Raw genomic sequence first — 22428 nt, forward strand, 5'->3', positions numbered from 1 at the left:
AAACTCTCATGGGGAGCCCTTGCGGGGCCAGGGGCAAATTGCCCCACTTTCTCTCCCCCTCTCTGGGCGGCCCTGGGCCCCAGGAGCAAGCAATACTTACTCCTGCACTAGTGACAAATTTCAGATTTGACCTACCCTGACTCTCCCCAACCACAGAGAAATCCTTTACATCACTGAGAAGTGGAGATTCTCCCCTTTCTAATGAGAGATGCAGCACATACCCAGACTTCTCCACCCCCTGCCCTGACACCTGCACCCCCCTCACATGCCCCCAGCCCTCTGCCCTGACTCTTGCCCCCCCCAATGCACACCCAACTTGAACGTCTTGCACCCCCACATCCCCACGCCCCACCCAGAGCACAAAACGGAGCTCCTACACCCCCCACCCACATTCCCACCTGCACTCGCACCGAATGGGAGATCTCCACGTAAGTGCCCCACACCCAAACATCCTTCCCCAACCCTGAGACCCCTCTCTCATTCTAGCTCCTGGCCAGACCCTTCAGCCCAGCCTGTGCTCAGTGCAGAGAGGAAAAAGAATGGGCCAGAACCAAGGAGAAGAGATACCCACTGTATGCGGGCAGGGCCGGGACCTCAGACCGGCAGCGGCTGAGCGGATCCAGCAGCCAGGATCCTGGCTGGCAGGAGCCGGCAGATGGGAACTCCTGAGGGCAGTGGGCCTGCACAGCCTGCTGCTGGTCTGGGGTTCTGGCTGCCGGACTCTTGCCGGCTGGAGTTCCAGCCACAGGCCTCGCTCAGCTCGCTGCCGGCCTAGGTGAACAGAGCCCCAGACCAGCAGCGGGCTGAGTGGGCCGGCAGCATAAGATAAACATTTTAATTTAAATTTAAATGAAGCTTCTTAAACATTTTGAAAACCTTGTTTATTTTACAATACAGAATAGTTTAGTTATATAATATAGACTTATAGAGGGAGACCTTCTAAAAAATGTTAAAATGTATTATCGGCACGCGAAACCTTAAATTAAAGTGAATAAATGAAGACTCAGCACACCACTTCTGAAAGGTTGCTGACCCCTGGTCTAGCTGCTTCTCAGTAGGCAATATGGGTATCTGTGGATAAATGTTAAAATTTAGCTTCATTCAATTACGCTCCTAAATCTGCAATTTTAGGAACCTGAATTTGAAAACTGTGGCCTATCCTTGCTTATGAACATGTTTATATCTAACTGATATAAATTATGGGAGGAGTACTGTGATTTCATGGTAAATCACTTAGGTCTCCTTGTGGCAATTCTTAGCGCAGGAAACCAATTGTTGAGCTACCCTACATAAGAGGTGTGGCATTACTTTATTTGGACAGCGAAAAACAAAGCATGGTTGATTGTTTGCAGCGAGCCTTCAAATCCTTTCCTTTTTATTTTAAAAATATGCACAGGTAAATTATACCATATGACACTTTTTAAAGGACCTGAAATGCTTTGCAAAAAAGGTAATACAAGACTGTTATGAGACAGCGTTAGTCATATTCCACGTACAAGGGAAATGAGGCTCAGAGGGCATAATTCTATCCTTGTGTGTTGGTCTGACTCCATTGACTTTGACAGAGTTACTCTTGATTTTACAGCAGTGTAACTTAGAGCAGAACCAGGCACCGAATGGTTTGAGTGACTTTCCCAAAGTGACACACCAAGGCAGTTGCATAGCTAAGGATGGGGTTCCAGTCTCCTGCCTCCTGGCCCTATGCTAGGCCAAACATCTATTCTCTATAATAATGAACTAGCAAACATGTCGATTACAAGCTAAATGTAATTAGTGTGGGTCAAATATCTTATTGTTGTATGCCATCTCAAAATCTGGGCAGTTCTGAAAAGCCATTGAATTTGGTTTTAATTACTAAATCAATTGTTGCCATGAATGACAATAAATGATTTGTAAATCACACCAACTGAGACCAGTTTCAGAAGGATTTTTCCATACAAGCTCTTCAATGCTCTGGGGGAAAGAAAGGCATTAGAAATCAGAGCGGGACTACTACCAAAGGATTCTAATTAGAGCAACAGTTATATGGCACTTTCTGTAGCAGAAATATCTTGTGGCACCTCATACATCCGACAACTTGTATTCAGAACAGTGATAGTAATATTATTGCAAATTAATTACAAACATTTTGTTTAATGGTTGACTTTTACCGTTGCTCTGTGATGCTGTGTATCAAATACAGCAAGAGAGAGAAAAAACATCTACATTTCATGAGTGAACTGTAATGCCACTTGTTTTTGAATGAAATTTTACTGAATATTTATTTACTGTTTCAGAACAGGCAAGAAATTTTTGTTAGTGAAACAGATTTAGGGTCACTGTCAACAGAGGGACTACAGTTCACAATTTTAAGGGTACGTAAAACACTGGCCGTATTCCATAGCATGCACTACTAAACTGCAGACAACAGTAAAATTTCCCTGTTGCAGTATAAATGTGGTATGAAAGCTGATTAACCAATTTTATGTTATCTGAGCCTGCAATCCATCTGGACTCAAATTACAAAGATGAAAACTGAGTTTTAGCCACAGCAAAATAATAAAAATGGAATAGAAAAAGCAAAGAAGTACACATTGAAACTTGTAGCAAACAAAACTGGTACCTCAGTGTGTATGATGCCCCGCTTAATTTCTGTGGAATAACTGTCAGTCTCTACCACGTAGGATTGAGAATGGTAGCATTAAAGAAGAAAGGCCTATTTGATTTCCCCACAGGCATGTATAAAGTATGTTGTTGTTTTTACGCATTCTAGGCCTGGGTTTGTGTTAGCGTTTGCGTTTATCTGAAGGGCTAGGTGGGAAGACAGAGTCTAACATCCAGGATGAGACCACATAGGCCTGGATGTAAAATATCTTTGGTTGACTATTCATAACGTTCTCCAAAGTGGGCCAAGATCATGAATCAAGTTCTGCATAAAGTTTTCCACCTACTACATGCTTTTTGCTGTACTTTTCATGGTGCCAGTGTATTTGTATTTTAATTTTGAACACCTTTATAGACTACTGCAGCTTTGCAATCCAGCCTGATATTGTTGCCTGAAGTGTTTTAGACATTATTAGTTTGCATCTTTTTAAACTGTATATTATGTTAGGAAACTCCATATTTTAAAATCTCCTTTTAAACCCAAGTACAAAAAGGGAGTGGGAAACAAGATCACGTAAAACTGAATTTTCCTCCATTACCAGTGTTTAGAAAATAAGTGCAAACAAATCCACAGGAACAGAGCCACATCATAAAACACATATTTTTTTTTATAATTTATGTTGTATGGGCCTGATCCTAAAATCACACATGAAAAATATTGTCCACATAGGGTCTGAGTCAGCTGCCACTGGAGTGAATGGGAGTCTTTGCATTGACTTGAGTGAGCTTTGGATCGAGGTCATGGGGAGTCCCACTGATTTACTTTACATGTTTGTATGATAGAGCTTCCAAGCTGAACCTTGTAAGGTAGTTTTGAAACATAGCTCTGTTACTGACTGAAAGTTTGGGGCTAACCCTGTCTTGAAATTTTAAATATTCCATGAAATGCCAGATCTTGACCAACATGTTCAAGTGCACACATACCTTCTGTGGCACAGCTGGGAAGATAGCACACGTCTTCTGCTTCCTGTCTTGTACCTTAAGCATAAAGTCTCCTTACTCTCCAATACCTGAGCCATCTCTCTAGTCCAGTTGAGTGTGGCCTAAGACCCCCTAAATGAAACTTTCAGATATCAGTCACCTCAGTTTTGGTAAGAAATACCACCTCCTATTTCTGATTAGATAAAACTGCTTCCATGCTCTCCTGATGCATATGTCTACCAGCTAAAGCTTCACCTCTTCTGAGTAGCATGAATTTTTCTTTTAATTGGTCAAATAGGATAAAACCCAAACCAAGAAAATATTCTTTGTTCAGCACTACTTTCTCTGTAGCATGCCCACTATTTACAGAAAATAGGCACAGCAACACAGTGAAAGTGCCAACTTTAAAAGAGCATTCTCTTTTATAGTGCAGAGTCATAATCATGAGTATTAGCAGAATCCCCTGTTATCTACATTTATTGCTGAACTGCTTGGTAAATAATATGCTCTTGATTTCTTCTTACTCTCTGAAATTAAGCCTATTTATTGAAGATTGTTAAGTAATTATAGCTTATAATTCTACAAAATGTAAAAATAAAATTGCTTCTAACCAGGGTTCATATATCAGTAGAAATAGAGATTTAACTCATGCCAGCAAGAGTTTTTCCATGAAATTCCAAAGAAAAAGAGCTTGGTCTAAAAATATGAGAGTGATTCTCTCTTCTTCCATAGTGATGTTGTGAATATTAATTGAGTACTTTAAGTAGACCAGTTTTGCAATGAGAACATAAAATCCCTATATCATTTTTAAAAAAAATTGTCAACACAATGCTGGTTCAGTTAAATTACACACATTGTTACATGCTCATGAAAATTGAAGTCCTAACAATGAGACTGTGTTAGACATTATGCATCTTAAGGTCACAAACTGAGCATGTAGAAATAAAAGATGCTATAATGATTTGTTGTTATTAAACAGGCATCCTGATGGGTTTCTAAACAGAAATCTTAATAAAAAGTATTTACATAAAAACTTCATTTTTACTTTGCTGTTTGTCATTCTATTAGACAAACTAAAAGTAATGCAGTCTTTGCCAGACACACTAGAAATTGAACCTTGTATGCTTATTTAGGGAGAAAATAGTTTATATGTCTAGTTACTGAATCAGTGCTGTTTTATGCGTGAAAGAAGGAAGGTGAAGCTCTGATGGGGGTGAAAAATGTTTGCAGGTTGCTGCTTATTTTTTAGGGGAGTGGGAGGCAAGATTACATATCACAAAGAAAAGGTATTTGCATCAAGGAAATTCGGATTCAAGTTTTAAAATCAAGCCAGTTGGCACTAGCTATTGTGCACATCATTATGCCATGCTATTATAGTTCTACAAAATGTCATTTCAAGAGTACAGAAAATGCACTGCTTGCTAATATTTCATTCAGGGGACTGGTTCTAAAGTGACTCTCTGAATCAAGAATCTATGGAATATTTTTAAAAGGGAACATGTGTTTGCAACATTGTCTCTAGCTCGTGAAGGGTGAAAAAAGACTGTTTCCACTCCATGAAGACAAGACACAGATGTCTGGAAGGAAGTTCAAATAAACAAAGTGCTGGAGGTCCTGTTATCATTGCATCTTGCTGCTGCTCTTCTTATATCCTTCCGCTCCAGAGTTTGAGCCAGGGTATATGTCATTGCACAGAATAGGAACTGCTAATTTCCATGTAAAATAAGATAGTCAAACATTAACAGACATCTTAATAACAGTTTCAGAATAAAAACATGCACACATTAGTTTAGAATTCAAAGGAGCACAGAAACAGCCCATTAATGTGACATGAGTTTATAGGTGTCCTGGATATTTTGGGAAGGGTTATCCAGACTTCATTCTGTAGCATGGACTTGGTTAAGATAATTGTATATTGCACAACACTGATATGTAGTGCTTGGGAGTTTTGATTGATCTCTGCACAGGTTGGAGTCACCCTCTTGACTGTCATTATTTCCTATCTATAACTTGTGGAACAAAGAAACGCCTTTAATAATCTGAATTGCAGTAATTCAAGGGCTAGAGTCTTAACAAGTGGCTCATCTGACACTTTTATAAGGTGTCCGATGCTACAAGTACTCATGTTTGCAATAACATAGGTGGTCTTTCTTAGGTCTTTTCCACAGAACACATTTTTCTTCAAGAAGGCAACATAAAGGAAAAACAGGAGATCTGGAGAACATCACCTCAGATGTCATTCCCCCACTAGGCACTTATCATTTACAAGTCTGAGGGAACAATGAATTTATGAACTTATCATCAACTTTGAGTGGTATGTTGCAAAGAACTAATTTTGAGAGGAAGTGATGGATGAATATTTAATGATTGAAATAATAATGTATGTTATGTAAATGTAAAAGCGATCACATTGATCACGAAGACAATATCATATGTAGTGGTCTTGTAGCAGAAGGAGGAATTATGAAAGGTTCTGACAAATATATGTAGCTTTTCCATCATTATCTATTGACCAAATGAGTATTCAACATTGGGCCAGATTTTTTTATTTCATTTTATATTTTGGGGGGAGAAAAGACTTCAGCATTCACAATTGGGGCAAATTTTGCACATTTCCAGCTGTGCCTTAGTCACCTGACTGAAGAGGCGTGTAGCTGTAGTCCAGACTTCAGACAAAATGTTTCCTTATTGGAGAATCCCCATTGAGGGGATTGAGGTAGACCCACAGCTGAGTAGTAGGTTACTCACCGGGGATGTCTGATTCAAGTCCCTACTCCGAATCAAAAAGAGCAGGGATTTGAACCTTGGTCTCTCTCATCTCAAGTGAGAGCCTAAGCACCGAGCAATTAGTTAGTTGTGTGTGTGCTGGAAAGATCAAGTTTTTGTTCCAATGTGGTGTGAAAAAGAAGATTGGAACCTCTGATTTTTTCCCAAAAGAGAATGTTTGCTTTCCAGCTAGACTTGTGGCCAGATCTTTCAAAGTTATCAGCACCCAGGAATTCCCATTTAGAACAGCGTGAACAAAAAATAAATATTTACAGTGGAGGAATGACCTCTCTTTTTCAAGTCCCCCAAGTCCCCTGTTCTTTCAGAATCTTATCTTCTTTGGAAGATGTGTTCTGTGGGATTGACCTCAAACTATGTACGTGGGCTGATATTTATAGTTGAATGTGGTGTTTGAAATGCCACTGACTTCTTAAATTATTTGTGCTAAAACAAAATAAATCCATTTTTATTAATAAGGACATTGCTGGTTCCTACCATACCCATACACTAGAATGTTCTTTATAACATCAGATTATAAATCTTCATGACAAGGAGTGTCCCTGATAATGCATGTGTACTATAACGAGGACAAGAGGGTTCCAATTTGCATATAAAGGCATCAGAAGAATGTAAATATTATGTGCAACGATGCAAGAGGACAGTCTGCAATAGACCTTACAAGTGTAATGGCATGAATTCTTGCAGTGGATGGGGTTCACTTGGGTGTAAACTTGGTGCAAATGTTTGTGAAAATATCGAAATAACAATAAAAATGAGAGAAAATAAACAGCTTGAGAAGGAGGAGAGGAAGAGGAATAACACTGATTCCTGCTATTGTATGTCCCTTCATCACCAATCTAATTTAACACATAATCTGTCCTCTCATTTACTAGCAATATCTGGCTCGAAACTACCAAATGGTTAATAAAAATTAACTCTTGTTGGCCAGGAGTCCTAATTACTATTACACGAAAGCCAAGATTTTCATAAATGATGAGAAACATCTTAAAGAGGCCTGACATTCAGAAAGTGCTGAGCACCCATGCAGGAAAGCTGGTCCCTAATTTGATATCTCATGCTGGGAACCCAAAATCACAAGTTCCTCTCAAATTTTGTCTCAGATGTTTATGGGAGTGATCATTTAGCTTCCCGACACCTTTTTTCCTTGCTCTCTTATGAGGATATCCTCAATACACCAATCCTGTCATTTGCTAACTAAAGCTAATAACTTTCATTCAGTGATGTATTGGTACTATTGCAAGATTTGTTGTGACTTATAGATTCATAGACTCTAGGACTGGAAGGGACCTCGAGAGGTCATCGAGTCCAGTCCCCTGACCTCATGGCAGGACCAAATACTGTCTAGACCATCCCTGATAGACATGTATCTAACCTACTCTTAAATATCTCCAGAGATGGAGATTCCACAGACTCCCTAGGCAATTTATTCCAGGTGTCAAATACCCTGACAGGTTAAGCGAAGTTTCCTAATGTCCACCTAAATCTCCCTTGCTGCAGTTTAAGCCCATTGATTCTTGTTTCTATTTAGAGGCTAAGGTGAACAAAGTTTTCTCCTCCTCCTGATGACCCTTTTAGATACCTGAAACTGCTATCGTGTCACCCTCTCAGTGTTCTCTCTTCCCAAACATAAATAAACCAAATCTTTCAGCCTCCTTCATTAGTCATGTTCTCAGACCTTTAATCATTCTTGTTGCTCTTCTGCGTGGACCTCCTCCATTTGCCTCACACTCTTTCTGAAATGCGTGCCCAGAAAGGACACGACTACTTCCAGTTGAGGCCTAACCCCACCACAACTGCAGATAGAGCGGAAGAATGACTTTCTCAATGTCTTGGTTACAACACATCTGTTAAGTGCATCCCAGAATCACCTGTCTGCTTTTTTGCAACAGTATTCACACTGTTGACTTCATATTAGCTTGTGGTTCCACTGTGACCTAGATCTCTATTCTGCCATACTCCTTCCTAGACAGTCTCTTCTCATTCTGTATGTGTGAAACTGATTGTTCCTTCCTAAGTGGAGCACTTTGCATTTGTCTTTATTGAACTTCATCTGGTTTACCTCAGACCATTTCTCCAATTTGTCCAGATCATTTTGTCCAGATCACTTCTCCTGGTTCAGCTTACTTCCATGCTTCATACAGATCAAAAGAAAGATGTACCTATGAAATTACAGTTAGTGATTGCTGTTTTAACACACTAATATGTCAAGGTTGCAGCAGGGCAATGGATAAGAGACCTTGTAGGATTGTTTGATGGTAACTATAATTGATTTCTCTCAACTCCTAATGCCAGGCCCCCGACAACTGAATAAGTTATGGTCAGTTCTTTCACATGATGAGACCTTTTTATCTGCTTGTATGAGACTCCGAATAGAATTGCAGCTTTTAAACCACAAAAACCTTTACAAGCATAAATAAGAGTATAATTTTATTATAATAAATGGCACCATTGACAAAACATATAATATATATTACTATTAACTATTATTATTTTTTATTTATTATAATATTTCTAAATGTCAGATTTGTTAGACAAATCTGACATCTTGGGAAAGGAAACTGAAATTCTTGGCACTATTTATCTTCTTTTACTTTATAGTCTGTTTATTAACTGTAGGCTAACATCCATCACTGAGGGCCTGTTACGTTAACTATCCAGAGAATGATACTGGTGGAAAGGAAAACAAATGGCAGGACACTTGAAAGGGAGAAAAGAGCATCAAAGGCTTGGGATGATAAGGAAGGGGATGCTATTTTTACAGGGATCTTACTTTTCATCCCCAAAGACCTCAGGGCTTCACACACTATATACAACACCATAATTTCTTGGGTGGAGGTTAGCAGCTAACCAGCACTCAGCATGCTTCACAACACTGGTAGAGTGGCAAGAGGGAAAAAAAAAAGTAGAAAGAGGATATATTATCTTTAAGGTGTATACAACAAGAGCAGACAGGACCTTGAGGTTTTTTTAAGCCTTCCAAGGGTATATCTGCAGCACAATTAGACAGCTAAGGCTGGCCTGTGCCAGCTGCCTCAGGCTCGCAGGCCTTCGGCTAAGGGGCTGTTTAGCTGCTGTGTAGATATTTGGGCTCGGGCTGGAGCCTGGCTCTGGAACCATGGAAGGGGAGAGGGTCCCAGAGTTTGGGTTCCAGTCTGAGCCTGACTGTTTACACTGCAATTATACAGCCTTTTAGCCCAAATCCTGCAAGCCCAAGTTACTGACATAGGCCAGCTGCGGCTGTTTAATTGCACCATAGACATACCCTAAATGGTAACCTGCAGGGAACTTATTTTTTCCCCCTCTTTTCAGGATGAAAGGCCTGCCTGAATTGCAAATTCTTTCCTTTTGTTTTGGGTATTCCAGATTTGGTCCTTGAAAAACTAAGCAATCATTTTGAATGAAGAAATACAAAGGGAAACATCACATTTAAAAAGGTTGAAACTAAAATCTTAGAGGAGATTTAGAATAACAGAAGTAAATGTCATTTGCATGATCCATTCCTTACCCCCATCATTTCTCTCCTCCCAGACTACGAGTATTACTCTTTCCCTGTCTCTCAATTTCTATTCCAGACCTCAACTTTATCTAGGTTTCTCTCTGTTGTCTCAGCTCTGCCTTCTGTGGTCTGTTATTGCTGATCTCCTGTTCCCTCCTCTTTGCAGTCAGTTGCTATCAATATTCTGATCCCAACTTCCCACAGCAAGGTCTACTTGACATGGTTATTTACAGCAGACTTTCACTTGTAAACATACAGAATTTAATTGTTATTCTTGTTTGATACACTGCCTTTGGAACAGCACTGTTGTCTAGCTTTTAAGCCCAATGCCATGGTGCATTGGACAATAAATGTGAAGGGATGCTACTTAAAAAAAAAAAAGTGTCTCCTTCAGAGTATAATATGTATTTGTTAAAAACTTTGAAGGGAAAGACGTTTCTCCTATAATTTAAAGTCTTAGGAAATAGTGATAGCAATTAGCTTCTCTTATAAAAAGTACAGCGTCTCGGGGTGGGGAAAGTTCTGCGATATGGAGAATTAACTCAATTTGTTCATAAAAATTCAGCAGCAGTGTCTTCCTTTGAAAAGATTCAGTGATCTAATTTTTCTTTTTTTACATGTAACAACTGAAACAGGGTAGCACTTGGGCTCTCATTTGTAGTGAACCATTGCCTTCAATGTGAGTTGACCTGTATAGTTCAATGAGAATCTGCTCCAAAAGCTAGGAACAGAAACAAAGAATCTTGGTGCCCAGTGTCCTCCTGCTGTCTTACAAATACTTGTATAACCACACTAGCCTTGTATGTATTATGTCTCCCCACATGGGCTATGGTACATAGAGAATAGCAGCAAGCTTTCGCTATTGACACCTACCATTTTCTCCTACAGCTAATGTGGAAGGGGTCTGAAGGCTGTGGGGTCACCCACTGTTAAAGACCCATGTGGGTGTAAGGAAAAAAATAGTTACATGAGTTAGTGATGGGGCCATCAAGTTATTGTCGGTGATTTTGCTTCTTTCCTATTGTTCTTTTCCAAATATATTATATGCTGCACTGAATAACTGATCAAATGTCTCATTTTTAAAAGGCTACAAGTTAGTGTTGCTGGGGGATGGGAGGTTTATATTTATTCCTCAGTGTCCTATGGATGACTAATGCCCCTTTCATACAAATAGTTATGTGCAGGCTCAGGAGTCTGCCTTCCTGGAGCTCACTGCAGGACAGGGGCCTAGGGTAGGATGACCAGATCTCCTGATTTTATAAGGACAGTCTTGATATTGGGACCTCGTCTTATATAGGCACCTATTATCCCCCCACCCCCATCCTGATTTTTCACACTTGCTGTCTGGTCACCCTAGCCTAGGGACACAGGGACATTGATGGTAAAGAGACAACTAAAGTTTCTCTTCTGATGTGAATGCTGCAGCCAGTAGAAATTTTCCAACTTTTCGCAGAAAATTGAATCAAAATTTTGATGGAAAGGTCAGATACTGAAACCCACTGAGCTCTAACATGTCGCACACAGAGCCGAGCTGAAGCTGGAAGTGTGTTTCAGCAAAGAAGCCCATCCATGTAGCTCCTAGGGCTGGGGAACAAATCACAGGAGACAGCTCTCAAATAACCACAAGCAAGCTTTACTGCCACCTTAGTAACCCTCTTGCAGCTCCTCTCTTCCCTCATCAGTCCTCTGAGCATCCCACAAAAATGCTTTCATCCTCCAGCTTGCCGCTCTTCTCGACGATTCCCTCAGTGCTCCCCATCATCATTCTCTTGGTAATCTCTCACTGATTCTGTCTCATCCCTCTCTCCTCTACAGTGAGTCCTCACCACTCATCTAAATTGTCTGCTTCCTGAGGCCAGAAAGTTACAGGACTGCTAGGCACCAGCTGAGCAAGAGATGCTTACATAGCAGCAGTCGTGCATCATCTGCTTTTATGGGGTTATGTGGGACATGAAGGGCTCCAGCTTGTTTCAGTTATTCCCTTTAGCGTCCCTGCTCCCTTCACATGTTGTTGATTGTGGTAGAGAGGGCAGTCTAGTCGTTAGAGAAGGGGCCTGGGAATTGGTGCTCTCGGATTCTATTCCAGCCTCTGCTGCTCTTCACTGTGCAATTTTGAACAAGTACCTTTTCCTCCTTGTTAGCCCTATTTACAGATGAGGAAAACAAATACTTCTGACCCAGCACCCTCAGTGAAGTGCTGTGAGCTGCTTAGGCATGGTGCAGTCTAGAGCAGGGCAGTATTGGTAATTGGCTCAGCTCTCATGGCTCCCTGTTGATGTTCTCTAGGCTACTCTCTCCCCTGTGGAGGGGTGAGCTGGTGAAAGACCTCACCAGGCCCTTCATTGGACATTACGGCTTCATGAGGAAGCACAAGGGTGCACTAAACTGCAAGCCTGGAGACCTTTATCATCTGAGGAGCATCAAGGTCATCTCCCTTCTGGTTTTTAAAACAGGATGACTGGGTCTGTCAAAAGGCATTTGGTGAGACTTTTTTCACACAGCCACACAAAGCAGAGGGGACTAGAGAATGGAGCCTGCACAAAGCTATTAGTAAAATTAATCTACAGCTCATTGAGGAATAAATATAACTTCCCCTCTGCCAGCCAGACTAACTCATAGCCTATTAAAAATGCCACATTTTTGTCAGCTATTCAGTGCATTCTTTTTTGTTCCCGCTGTGGTAAACAGCAAAAGGAAACAAGTTACTGACAATCAGTCCAAGGTCCCATGTTAACTTTGTGTGCATGTGTGAATATTTTTGATTATTCCCCTCCAAAATAAGTGAGAAGAGGAAAAAAAATAACTCATGAAGGGATAGAAATAATTTCTCTCTGCAGTGTTTGAACCAATAACTTTCAGAAGCACAGTACAGACTTTCTCCTTTTCACTTACAGGAGAATGGGGGAGTGGAGTGTGGCAGCTAAAAAGAGTATTTGTCCTTAACATTTGTACTTGCTATAAAAAGGTCCATAAATTAAACATCCCCTGACTTGGTCTCAATTCAAGAACCATGACTGCATTAAAACCATCTTCATTCTTGATAAAACCTCAAGGATCTCACCCTAAACTGAAGCTGCTCCTACTTGCAGCCGGTCTGAATTGTGCCCCTAATGTGTATGTTTTAATTGTACTGGATGTAAACTCTGTATTTAAAGAGACATATTTAAACTATATAACATTTGGATACAAAGACAGGTATTGAATTTAGCCAAGTTATAAATTATATGCCAGTTCAGGACTTTAAACAAATGCATGAAGAAAAAAAAAATGTTACCCTGTATTTCAGAAATATCATATATATTGGCTTAGCAAGTCCCCTAATATAATTACTCTTGCAGTCAGCTGCTGTTTTAAAAGTAAGACAGTTTCACTGACCATTAAGGTTGAATGTTACATTACATATTGAATAAGTATAGCACTCTAGAAATCCATGTATATATTTGGCCTAAATCTTGGTCACTTTTATAATTCCCAATGATAAGTATCAGAAAACACACACAGCTAGGTGTGTGGGTGCTTCAAAGAGCAGAGGGCTGGGGGTGGGGGAAACTTGGCTTGCATACATTAAATTTTCATGAAATTGTTTATCCTTCAATTACACCATAAAAGAGAAGATGAAAGGGGAAAAAAATCCTAATATATTCTTCTAAATTACACTCAGTACTTAAAACCCTTTATATATAGCATCATTTTATTGTGGATGATTTTTTTTAAATTATGATTTTTTTTTTGCCAAGTTGGCCAGGTCAGCAGTAGAGTAATCAAATGCAACAATAATATTATGATGGATTCAGATTATTTTTGGGAAGAGGAACAGAGGACTTTTATGCTTCAGGAGTCTTTTAGTTAGTCCAATTTGAGTTCCTAATTTTGCTACTAAAGATAGGTTGAATTTCTTGCCCAGTATTTGCAGTAACTTGAACAGTAACCTTTTAAGTCCTCTTAATTGAATCGATTCACAGAAATATAATATTGAAATCTGCAATAGAAGTTCCTGACAATGGGAATGGCTTTCTTTTCAGAATCCTAAGATAAAATTAACATGACTGGCAATGAGTCATTCTAAAATTGTCACATCTTTGTGAAAATATGCATAACTCCCCTAAAATTAAAATGGGTTACCCTGTTAAGAGAGAGGTAATCAAAGCTCACACTTGAGATATCAAGCTGATCAGTCTATGGATCAGAGAGGAATTTTTCACCAGCACCAGGTACAACTTTGTGAAATGCAGTAACAGAATACCAGACAATATGTGTAAATGATCTGTGATAACACCTTAATTAACAGCATGCTTTAACAATCAGTTGGCAGTCAGGACTTCATTCTCCTCTCACTTATACTGATGTAGCTGACGGGCTTCGATGGAGTTACTCTTGATTTAAACTGGTGTAAGTCAGATGAGGATCAGATCTTCACTTGGAGTCTGATTTTTTTTTTTTCATCGCCCTGCACCTTGCATAGTCACTCAAGTGACTATAGAACACTACTGTGCTGATTTTATTAGCATTTTGCATTTACTTTGCACTGGTGTAAGTGATAGACACAAGATGTAGAGCAATGGAGGATCAGACCCTTTACATTTAAATCTAGATGGGGCCAGAACTGCAGAACCAAACATTCCTTGTAATTTTGAACATGTACAAATTTCCAGATCCAAAATTAATAGCTTAAGCCAAGGCAACTGTAGTCATATATTTCCAATTAGCTACATATACTCACATACTTCCATGTTGGGTCTATAATTATAACGTGTCTGGTGATCTAAATATAGGCACATATTACTATGTAGCTAGTTAAGGATATTTTGTGTGTGTGTGAAGAAATACAGGTTTCTTGAAACTAGTAAGCTTTATTGATTTTAAACAATTTTACTAGTGCCATGTTTTGTATGCTGTCTGGGATGACATACATTGTAGGTCTGATCCTGGAGTCTGTACTTAGAATTTTTGCCTGAGTAAGGATAGTATATTTTTACAGATCCAAAAGTAGGTGAGGTGTTTGAGACCACTTGTAGAATGAGTTGGTGCCAAATATTTGGTGTGAACTGGCACAGCTCCACTGACATCAATGGCAATGCAATAATTTTCACCAACAGAGAATTTGACTTAGTCCTTGCTTACAATCTACTTATAGATGTGAAGCCACAAATGGGGCTTCCAAACTGGAAGGAGGAAGGACAAGGATTTCAGCAATGAGACTGCACTCAGTTTAAGCCTTGTACATTTCTTAGAGAAGGAAATCTCTGTGGAGGAAGTGATCTTAAAAATGGAAATAGGAAAGTGTAGTGGTGTGATGAATTAGCATTGCAAGGGGCATACTAGGTGAGATCACAATCCCATTGAAGTCAATGGGAATTTTTACCATTGGACTTCATTGGGATCAGGCTTTTGCTCTCCATGTGTAGAGGTTGTCATGGCAAAAGGCATGGACAACATTGTAGGAGAGCTAGATGAAAGGAATATAGAGGTTGGAATCATTGACAGATCAAAGAGGGTGATATGACAAGAGACTGTCAGATATTAGGTGAAATGGAGTTATATAAGGCTTACGTAGCTTCGTGATAAGGCTGTCTCTTTTGTCTTCATGCCAAATACAATAACCCCTTCATAATAAAGGAACTTTCACACAAAAAAGAGACTTTAAAAATAATCTGCACAAAATATAATTTACTCTAATCCTCTCCCCCCAAAAAAGAGTCTGCTTTCTTTGCTAGTGCTACCATATTTGTTGAACGTATTTGGGGCTGGATGTGAGTTTTCTTTATAACTAAGCTTTCCCTTACCTTTGATCCTCCACAGAGGCCATCATCTTGTGTTTGATGGTCTGCTTCCATGGAAACATTTATGATGCCACAAATGCCGAAAAAAAATATGTTCACTGTGGGCTAGATCCTGCAATTGTTACACAGACAAACCCTTATTGAATCCCACATGAGGCTTGCCTGCATGGAGACTGCAGTACTGCACTCTAGAGAATCAAATAAGAGGAGGAACAAAACCTTTGTCTAGCAATAGTTTTGTCTCTGATTAACAGCGATAAAATGAATTTACACAATGCTCATGGAATACAAGTTGATTGCAGTTTAAAAGGTCATTTTAAAGATTTTTTCCCCTTAGTATTAAAGCCCTTGCTTAAAAATACATAATAGTTTTCAAAATAATATTTTATACAGTTGAGCAATGTATAGCACAACCCTGACTTCACTGGTTTTCCATGGGGCAAAGTGAGGCAGAATTTGGCTAAGTATATATGAAAAATTCTAGAGTTAAAATTTTGCTAGTGGGGGCAAAATTCTACCCTTGCTTTTACTCCCTGTGCAATCCTCCTGAATGTAAAGCAAGTGCCTTGGCCATATCTGAAGGCACAACTGAGTTTTATAGCACTGAGAGAGACCTGTGAATGTCTGCCTGCTTCTACAAACCCTACAACCTGGAATGTTCCCAAACAAAAACCTATTTCCTTTTAAAAGTTAAGGTTGAAAATGTGTGTTCAAAAGATCCCTGAGTACTCCTACCCCTGAGAAATAGTACACCTGAGAAATTGCACTTAACTTGTATTTTTAAGTAGAGAATCTGAAATGAGCCTTTGCCATATAATCCTTCATTGCTCACTACTACCCAGCCCAGCTCCCCTGATGGGGTTCCCTTAGGCCGCTTCCACTGCCTTGCCTTTATATCCCATCCAGGGCCACCCAGAGGATTCAGGGGGTCTGGGGCAAAGCAATTTCAGGGGCCCCTTCCACAAAAAAATTGCAATACTATACAGTATTATATTCTCATGGGGGTCCCTGCGGGGCCTGGCACAAATTGCCCCACTTGCTCCTCACCCACAGCTGGCCCTGGGAAAAATAAACCTGCATCTTGGCACAAACCGAGTTTTGCGAAAACTTCTTTACAAGGTATCACTGGTTCTCAACATCAGATAGTGCTAAAAGGCACTAAAGCTCATGAAAAGGGTTGGACAAATATTTTCTGTCAAAACTTTTTCTGGATTGAAAACTAGGGGTTTTTAAAAAGCAGAAAAAAAATCACAGACAGTGTCTGCTTTCCTTCAAAATTTGTTGTGATTTTTTTAATTGAAAAGCTGAAATTTAGTCTGCCAAAACCTGAATACGGTTTGGGGTTTCAGAAGTGTGTGTGCTGTGTTTGATTGTTTAAAGAAGCAATAAAAAAATTCTACTTAAAAAAAATCCAAAACTTTTGAACCACCTCAGCTTGTGACCAAATGCCTGAGCCCATCCAGTCAGATTTTTCCAAGTTTCTGATATTCTGCTGGCTTTCTTGACTCGTATCTGTCTCCATAACTTTGGGTTCAATTAGGTTAGAACATAAGGACAGCTATCCTTAGTCAAATCAAAGGTCCATCCAGCCCAGTATCCTGTCTACCTACAATGGCCAATGCCAAGTGCCCCAGAGGGAGTGAACCTAACAGGTAATGATCAAGTGATCTCTCTCCTGCCATCCATCTCTACCCTCTGACAAACAGCCAGGATGGGTAAGGAATGGTGTCCCTAGCCTCTAACAGCCATTAATGGACTTAACCGCCATGAATTTTTCTGTTTCCTAGAGACTGGTTCCATGAGGTCCCTCACAAACTGGAGACGGTTACTGTGGGTTTGTCTTTAGTATAGCTTATGTATATATTCCACGAACTGAGCATTTGAGCTTGTTCCAGAATCTGGGACGAGCCTATGTTGTGAAAACTGAAATGCTCAAAATAGCACATGCATGTGAATGGACACAGAGTGCTAAAATTAAATTAACCTAGGGGTTCTCAAACTGGGGGTTAGGACCCCTCAGGGGGTCACGAGGTTATTACTGGGGGTCATGATCTGTCAGCCTCCACCTCAAACCCCTCTTTGCCTCCAGCATTTATAATAGTGTTAAATATATAAAAAAGTGTTTTCAATTTATAAAGGGAGGTCGCACTCAGAGGTTTGCTATGTGAAAGGGGTCACCAGTATAAAAGTTTGAGAACCACTGAATTAACCCTTCTGAAGTCTCAGGGATTGCAGGGGAGGTGGGGATCTCCTTTGGTAGGGTTGGGAAGGATATTGCTCTTTTCATGTGATCCCTCTCCCAGTGGCTAATGTTAAATGAAGCTACCCTCCCCTGACATGAATCTCCCTATGGCACTGAAATTAAATATAGACTATAATTTGGCATTTGAGAAGTGAAAGGGATGGTAGCCCTAATGGAAAACCTAACAGCTTGGCTCTTCTGCAAGCCTCAAACTGCTGAAGAGCTTAGGGTTAGAGAAAGGCTGTTGCCTCCCAAACACCCTAGCCCTGCCCCTATTCGACCCCAACCACACCCATTCCTGCCCCCCAACTGCCTGCCCCCTCAGAATCCCCGACCCATCCTGCCTCCTTGTTTCCCTCACCATCCCCCAGAGACTCCACCCCTCACACCACCCCAGGACCCCACCCCTGCTCCCTGTCCCCTGACTGCCCTGACCCTTATCCACTCCCTGCTGAGTCTTGACAGACCCCCGGAACGCCCACAATTCAACCCTCAATTCCCTGTCCCCTGACCGCCACCCCCCCAACCTCTGCCCCCTGACTGTCCTCTGGACTCCCTGTCCCTTAGCCAGCCAACTCCCACGGTCCCGACCCCTTATCCCTGGCTCCCCTCTCACCCGGACCCTCAGTGCATCCAGGCGCTTTCCTCGACAACTGCACTGTGGCTCCGGTGGGGCCTGAGCTCTGCTCCACTCAGAGCCGCGTGGTAAGGGGGTGGGGATGCAAGCTCCACGCCAAGCAGAGGGAGAGCTCAGCCTGGAGCTCGCAGCCCCACCCCCTTATCACGCAGCTCTGAGCCGGGCGGAGCTCAGGGTCCCTGTCGGAGCCACGCTGCAGCACTATCCAGGAATGCTTCTGGATGCACTGAGGCTTCGGGAGAGGGGCGGGGAAGGGATCGGGTGGGGCTGGGGAGGAAGCCTCAGCCATTCTCATGGGGGCCCCTGCAAATTGCCCCACTTGCCTCCCCCCATCTGGGCAGCCCTGATCCCATCACTAATGAGTCTCTTTTTTTGAGAGGCTACATTCTTACCAATGCCTCCACCAGGACAGATCCCTGCTCAGTCACGTGGAAGATTGCAGCCTTGTAAATGCAAGCGGTATAAGGGGTATGTCTAAACACCCTCGTTTTAAGGTCTTTTCTGATTTTTCTCCAAACTTCAAGCAAGAGTATATCCTGGGATGTGATGCCATGTTAAACTTCAGGGCAATTGATTTATTTTTGGGGAAGTTGGGGATGGGAGGAAGCCCCTTGAAAATTGGTCATTCCACAGGAAACTAGTTTCAGCATCAAATTATGGAGCAGTTAGCGTCACTCCATAATAAATACATCTTAATAGTTATGGTGCTTTATAAAAGTGACTACTTAGCTTCAGAATATAATACAAATAGGAGACGTGTGAGCTTCGGCTATCTCATTTTTATCAGCACCCAGTATTTGCATTACGTGGCAAATTCATGAGGCTATTGCAAACTGAAATATGCTTCTTTTAGAAAGATCACCATTTGCATTTGCACTCCATTTACTCGAAAACTCTGCTTAATGTTGTTATAAATTCCTCTGCCTCCAAAAAACACTTTAACATAGTAGCAAGAAAACTTTTTTTTTATTACTTGTCACTAATATTCAGAGCATGACTTTGTCAGAGAGGAAAGATGTTTATTACCACAAAATAGTCTATGGCTCTGATCCTGCAAATGCTTACTCATATGAGTAGACTGCTCATTAACCTCACTGGGAATACTCTTGTGAGTAAAGACTACTTGTATAAGAGTTTGCAGAATCACATCTTCTATTTTTGAATAAAAGCCCACATCACTGTAAAATGGTAAATGGTAAGCCAGATTTCCAAGAATAGTGCAGTAGTCCTACTGCAGTGCAGAAACAATGCAATTTACTTACTGCACAATATTTCCATAGAAAAAGAAAAAAATACTGTTTTACATATAGACCAAAGATAAAGATATAGACACTCTCCTGTTATCTGCATCCATTAAGCATTTCTATTCAGTAAGCATTTCTCTTTAAAAGAATGCTTTACCAGGAATAATTATTTTAGCTTAATATAGCATGAATACAGGGAGTGTGGGGGGTTGGAGGAGATAAACTCAAGGACATTTCATGGTGCTGTGCCATAGTCCAGAGCAAAGAATTAGCAGTTATATTTTGAAACATGTTGATTGAACAACTTAAAACTGAAAATATTGAGAAATAAAATAATTGTGGGTCATTCAATTGACCAGCAATTATCCTGTGAACTTTGACTGTTCCAAGGCAATGCAGACTCTAATCAAATCCAGTATAATTTGCTGGGAGCATTTTCTGTAGTTCAGTTTAAAAAGCTTGTTATGGTTGAGAATTTTAACACACTAAAATCAGGATACTGAAAATTACAGTTCCCTGTGTAAATAAAACTGACTTCTTGTTGTAGTCTATATTAATCTACAACTTTTAAAATGCCTCTAATGCATGTTCAACTTGGCTGATTTTCAGTGGCTGTTGTCTCTGTTACTGATTTTTTGGGGTTGTATATTTGAATTCTCAGTCATAAGAATATAACCGTTTCTATTGAGTTTCCTTTTTTAAAGGATAGAATAAAAGCACTGAAAGATTAAACATTACCATGGTGAAGCCTGTGCAGTTGGAAGGATAGAAAGAAGGGCAGAATTTGTCCTTAAGTCCATTTCAAGGTCAAATTTTTTTTTTAAAGCTAGTTTTGTGATATGAGTGGTAGCAAACCTCCTGAAAGCATGAACTGCGTTAAAAGCACACTCAGTCATGTCCAAGAATAATTTTATCAAAATGTCCACAAAAATTCACCTTTTGTGCACGAGAAATTCATCTGCGTAAGAAATCTCAGCTAAAAGTGAGAAAAATCTTTAAAATAATAAATTGATGCTTGTTTAAGCTTATGCTTTTGGAGTCCGGATGGTATCCTTTATTTTATCTATGGAACAGGTACAGCACAAACAATGGTGAGTGAGAGCTTTCTGATGCCAAGAGGGAAGTTTATTCTCCAGGTCTGTTCAGTCTCTGACCTCAGTATTATTGCTACTGTTAATGAAGGTTCTGGTTAATACCAGCTGCAATGATGGTGTAGTGGAATAGATTACTAGCATCTGGATAGAAAACACTTATTGACTAGAGATGGTTGAATTTTTTTCATTTGAGCAATTTTTTTTGCAACGAAAAATGCCCTTTTCACAAAACCATTTTTTTTTTTACAATAAAATTTTGGTTTTGCCTAAAAATATTGGTTTTTCCCCCCACCCTACCCCACACATACCTTCTCCTGGGAAAAATGAAAAATGACAGCTGTCTGCCTGGATGGCTGACATTTTGACAGTGAAACTGACAAACTTTCATGTTGGGCTCTGGAGACTGAGCTTCCCTTTCCCTCCTCCAATCCCTATGCTCAAGGAGATGGAGAGGCAGACAGCCCCGATGCTCTGCATCTCCCAGAGTTGTCATGGAAGACTGGACAGCTGGAATTTCTGCCTCTCTTGCAGATGGGTGGAAGGATAAGTTGACAGAGTCTTCTAAGTGCAAACCAGAAAAATTCCATTTTGGTTATCCAAAAACCAAATTTGCAAAATGTGTCACTAAAAATGTTTAAGCCAAAAAATTCCTCTCATCTCTGTTTCTAACAGTGTGACTGTTGATCTGGTTTTCATTAGAGATTTCTTTTTAATAGTGAAGGGTTTCTTTTTATACAATTACCAGTTCCATAAGACATCCACCATGTCCCCTTTCATCACAGAATAGTTTTTTTCACCCCAGAAAGATGAGTCCTGCAACAGTGGATTAAAATTAAAGTGCTTCCTCAACTTTAATTAGTGTGTTGCTAGAGTGATGCCATAATGAAGTTTATGGGAAACTTGAATATTTGCTCTCATTTATGTATAGCTAAGTTTACTCTGTCTCCCTGACATCTAATTAATGCTGCACTTCATGAGGATTGGCATTGTTTTTCATCAGCATTCAATACATTTTTAAAGTGAAGTCATTTCTAATTGGCAGGAATGAGACAGTAGAATTTCTGTTGGATTAAGAAAAGATAGAAACCTACAAGAGCTTAATCAGTAATATTCTAGTCACAAAGTTTCATTGTTCAGATAACTGGCACTGCCTCACAGCCTGCCTCAGGTGGTAAATCTGATTGATTCTCCTTCCTTCATGTCACTCCCAATGGTTAAGTACTCTGTAGCACATTAACTAGTGATATACCAGACTAGAAATAGTCATAATTTCTACTCTTGCTATTTAAATGCTGTTTATTTCTTCAAAGTAACTTAACATCATCTTTGTTCTCTACACAAATTAACCATAAAAGAGGCAATATACGCCTGGATATTCAGTATTCTGTGATTTCCTGATGAATTCATGAATTATTATCTTGCATCTTGATCCTATCAGCTTTTACAAATGGTCTTGCAGGGGAAGCAATGCAGGGTTAGGGGCCTTAGTGAGATTTTTGGGACATATTTTCAGCTGGTATAAGTTCTCATATGAGAATTTACAGCAACTGAGGATCTGTCACTAGGACTTTAATATCCTAGTAT

General features: G+C 40.2%; 1 long non-coding RNA gene across 1 annotated transcript; it reads right to left on the reverse strand.

Moving 5' to 3' along the window:
* Positions 1 to 971: 971 nt before the first annotated feature.
* LOC116817722 (uncharacterized) lies at positions 972 to 18553 on the reverse strand. The gene is made up of 4 exons (XR_004371994.2): positions 18486 to 18553; positions 15631 to 15739; positions 3568 to 3696; positions 972 to 1071 (listed from the first exon to the last, which is right to left on the reverse strand). It is a non-coding gene; the product is annotated as an uncharacterized LOC116817722 (long non-coding RNA).
* Between the last annotated feature and the right edge of the window lie 3875 nt (positions 18554 to 22428).

Source organism: Chelonoidis abingdonii, chromosome 19 (assembly GCF_003597395.2).
Source record: "Chelonoidis abingdonii isolate Lonesome George chromosome 19, CheloAbing_2.0, whole genome shotgun sequence".
NCBI classification, from domain to species: domain Eukaryota; kingdom Metazoa; phylum Chordata; order Testudines; family Testudinidae; genus Chelonoidis; species Chelonoidis abingdonii.